The sequence below is a fragment of the Myotis brandtii genome, unplaced genomic scaffold (genome assembly GCF_000412655.1).
Source record: "Myotis brandtii unplaced genomic scaffold, ASM41265v1 scaffold111, whole genome shotgun sequence".
NCBI classification, from domain to species: Eukaryota; Metazoa; Chordata; class Mammalia; order Chiroptera; family Vespertilionidae; genus Myotis; species Myotis brandtii.
The window spans coordinates 4,239,544-4,244,407 of NW_005353789.1; positions in this window are offsets into that span (position 1 = coordinate 4,239,544).

Sequence of the window (4,864 nt, forward strand, 5' to 3'; positions counted from 1 at the left end):
ATAGTCAGTCCATTCCCTTTCTATGTCTCAGGGTACATTCTTAACAATCAAAGCAGCTGCCATTCTTAGTTCTTCACTGTAGTGTCCTACCATTATCATAACACAGCTACTTTCTCTGTCTCTGATCATCTCTGGGCATCTTTCTACTTCTGTTTCAAATACCAGGCTACAGGCTCTCTTCCCATACCTCCAGGTCAAATTCCCAAGAAAGAAAATGATTACCATTGCTCTTGTATGGACATTTGTGACAGGATATCTCATGAGCCATTAATCCATCTTTGGTCACCAAAGAATGTCACATGGCCTGGCTGTGGTGGTTCAGTCGATGGAGCATTGTCCCATGGACCAAGAGGTCCTGGGTTCAATTCCCAGTCAGGGCACAATGCCTGGGTTGCGGGCTTGAACCCCAGTAGGGGCATGCAGGAGGCAGTCAATCAATGAGTCTCTCTCATCATTGATGTTTCTATCTCTCTCCCCCTCTCCCTTCCTCTCCTAAATCAATAAAAATGTTTTTAAAAAAAAGAATGTCATGTGGTCCCAGCAAGAATACATGTAGAAGGAACCTCTTAGAAGGGATCTATGGAAGTGGCAGACACTCTCAGGCATAAATTTCCTCCACTAGAAAACTAGAATTCCTGTACATAGTGACCTTCAGCAGAGGTAATGTACTGGGTACATAATAAGCTCTCAAATATTAGTTTTAGTTCCATGGGTTAAACAAACAGTTTTAATTCCTTTACATGATATTTAAGTCCATTGAGTCAACTTACCTTTTCATTTTTATCTATTAATATATCATCCCTTGAACTCTAATAATAGCTAACATTTGTTGGGTGTTAACAATATGCCTGGCACTTCCCTTAGAGCAAGCATGTCAAACTCGCAGACCACAATAAATATTTTTGCAGCCTAGCCAATATAACAGTACGTAAGAAACGTTTTAATAAAAATTTCGTAACTTAATTTTTACAATATCCTGTTATACATAATTATTAATAACAAACTACAACGTTCACTAATGACTGATTACTATAATCATGTGGCATTCATTTCCCTTTCATGCCTTAGGTGCAGGCGCACCATTTCTTTCCACTAATACCAGCAGCGAATATTTTAGCAGCCAATTGCCAAGTCATTAGTCTTGTACTGACTTGTTTGGTGTGCACAACAGGAAATATTTTGCTTTCGGAGAACAAGAAAACTAGGTTTATTTGCATTGAGCTTATTAATTTGTGCAGTTATTCAGTGTCTGGTAAGTTAATGTTCAAGAAAAATCTTGGAGAGAGACCAAGATGGCGGCATAGGTAAACACCGCAGACTGGTGCCGCAAACAACCACTTCAAAAATACAACTAAAAGACGGAACGGACATCACCCAGAACCACAGGAAGGCTGGCTGAGGAGAGACTCTTCAACTAGAAGGAAAAATAACAGCACACCGAGGCTCAGAGGAGGCGCAGTGTGGAAAAAACTCAGGTGCGGAGGTGCGCGCGCAAAGCGGGCTGGTGGCTGAGAGCGCGGTTGTCGTTTTCGGTCAGGGGGGAGTCTCAGACTCTGAGCTCCAGATACGGGCGAATCGCTGGGGACTCGGACCCAAACGGGAGAAGCGGGAGTGTCTGGCATCAGTTGGAAGGCAGCTTTCCCTCCGAGGTTTGCAGCGGTTCCGGGGGTTCTGAGAAGCAGAGCCTCTGGGAACAGGACTGAGGGCACCATAACGGCTCCCTCCGCCCGCCCTGTTGAGCCCGCCCCGCCCAAGCCCTGCGCAGAGCCATTTGCCGGATAGCCTCAGGCAAAGGCTAGATTAGCACCTCCCCAGAGGACAGAAGTTTTCCGCGGCAGACACAGCTGATTCACACAGCCAGTCGGCCTGGTGGTCAAATCCCTCTAGTATTAACTACAACAATCAAGGCTCAACTAGAACAAGACTGCGCACAAAGACCACTAGGGGGTGCACCAAGAAAGCATAAAAAATGCGGAGACAAAAAAACATGACAGAAATGGAGGATATAGAGCTAAAAATCGCAATTTTGAGGGCTTGCAAAAATGTGCTAGAAGCTGTCAATAAACTTGAGGAGAGAGTCACGAAAACTAATGAGACCCTCGATGCTATGATAAAGAACCAACTAGAAATTAAGCATACACGGACTGAAATAAAGAATATTATACAGACACCCAATAGCAGACCAGAGGAGCGCAAGAATCAAGTCAAAGATTTGAAATGCGAAGAAGCAAAAAACACCCAACCGGAAAAGCAAAATGAAAAAAGAATCCGAAAATACGAAGATAGTGTAAGGAGCCTCTGGGACAGCTTCAAGCGTACCAACATCAGAATAATAGGGGTGCCAGAAGATGAGAGACAGCAAGATATTGAAAACCTATTTGAAGAAATAATGGCAGAAAACTTCCCCCACCTGGTGAAAGAAATGGACTTACAGGTCCAAGAAGCGCAGAGAACCCCAAACAAAAGGAATCCAAAGAGGACCACACCAAGACACATCATAATTAAAATGCCAAGAGCAAAAGACAAAGAGAGAATCTTAAAAGCAGCAAGAGAAAGAGACTCAATTACCTACAAGGGAATACCCATACGACTGTCAGCTGATTTCTCAACAGAAACTTGGCAGGCCAGAAGGGAATGGCAAGAAATATTCAAAGTGCTGAATACCAAGAACCTACAACCAAGAATACTTTATCCAGCAAAGCTATCATTCAGAATTGAAGGTCAGATAAAGAGCTTCACAGATAAGGAAAAGCTAAAGGAGTTCATCACCACTAAACCAGTATTATACGAAATGCTGAAAGGTATCCTTTAAGAAGAGGAAGAAGAAAAAGGTAAAGATACAAATTGTGAACAACAAACATGCATCTATCAACAAGTGAATCTAAGAACCAAGTGAATAAATAATCTGATGTACAGAATGAACTGGTGATTATAATGAATCAGGGACATAGAAAGGGAATGGACTGACTATTCTTGGGGGGGAAAGGGGAATGGGAGATGCGGGAAGAAACTGGACAAAAATCGTGCACCTATGGATGAGGACAGTGGGTGGGGAGTGAGGGCGGAGGGTGGGGCGGGAACTGGGAGGAGGGGAGTGCATTTATCATTCTTCTAAATTTAACTTTGCACAAGTAACCCATGTAAAAAATCTATATTTTTCAAAACTTGTAAATAAAAATAACCTTAACTAAATAAATAAATAAATAAATAAAGTGAGAAAAATCTTAATTTTTATTAAAATGTTCTATTATTTTATGCTAATTATTATTTATTTATTTCATCCCTTTGTATTCAGCATGTCTCTATTGAAATAAACCTACATTTCTATGAAAATTGAAGCTTTTGTTTTTTTGCAGCCCACATAAACTTAAATCTTGTTTATTTGGCCCATGTTAGCCTTTGAGTCTGACATGCTTGCTTTAGAGTATTACATACATTCACTCAGTTAATCCTCACAACACAAAGTATCAATATTATCCCTATTTAACCAATAAGAAAACTGATACATGATGAGATTAAGTACTTGCACAAGGACACATAGCTAATAAATGGTTGAACAAGAATTCAAACCCAGGTAGTATGGCTTCAAAGTTCAGAACTTAATTATTAAACCATACCACCTCTCAAACTTTAACATTCTATATAATAAAAGGGTAATATGCAAATTGACCCAAATGGGGGAACGATCAGGAATGACCAGTTGCTATGATGCACACTGACCACCAGGGAGCAGACACTCAAAGCAGGAGCTTCCCCCTGGTGGTCAGTGCACTTCCACAGGGGGAGTGCCGCTCAGCCAAAAGCCGGCTCATGGCTGGCCAGCCCAGCAGCAGTGGCGGGAGCCTCACCTGCCTCCATGGCAGTGCTAAGCCGTTAGACATCCCCCAAGGGCTCCCAGGCTGCCAGAGAGATGTCTGACTGCCAACTTAGGCCTGATTCCCTGGGGAGCAGGCATGAGCTGTCAGTCAGACATCCCCTGTGGGGTCCTGGACTGCGAGAGGGTGCAAGCCGGGCTGAGGGACCCCCATGAGTGCATGAATTTTCATGCACTGGGCCTCAGGTTACTAACATAATGACAATATCATGTTATACATAATTATTAATAACAACAGATGCATAATAGGTATCATGAGTGATTATTGTATGCCAAACAATAGCCTAAGGGTACTACATGTATGGATGCAAAACTGATGTTTTGTGCTGTTGCCATTATGAATAAGCATTTGAATCACAATTCATAGGCAGAAATAAAGCTATAACTTTTCCTCTAAGCACTGTATTAGCTGCACCCCATTTTGTATGTTCTATATCATTCAGTTCAGATTTTCTCATTTCCATTGTGATTTCTTCATCACCCATTAAATATCTAGAAGTTTTTTTGTTTCAATTTCAGACATTTGTGGAATTTTAGTTGTCTTGATTATTTCTAGTTTCATTCTGTTAGCTTAAAGGACATACTCTGAATGGTTTTGGGTTGGGGTTTTCTTTATGGCTCGGTGGATGCTCAGATTTTGGAAAATGTTCCATGAGCATCAGGTTTCCTCTATTTGCAACTACTTGAAAGGACTAACCTTAGCTTAGAAACCTGCAAGTTCCCTTCTGCCATTAAGCGTGTGAGATTCGTTGGAAGCATAGAGAAACCGGTGAACACTTAACTCTAGTTCTTATTTTTCTTCAACTGTTTTCTCCTTGATTTTTCAAAATTTAACAACTATTGCTTCTAATTAAAAACAACAACAACAACAACAACAACAACACACTTGTATTCCCCTGTGCAGTTCTGTGCTCTTCTTACCGAAAAGAGGAGACACTGGCCGCAACCTGCGCAGTTCAAGCAGCCCGCCCTGCACACCACCGCGCGCGC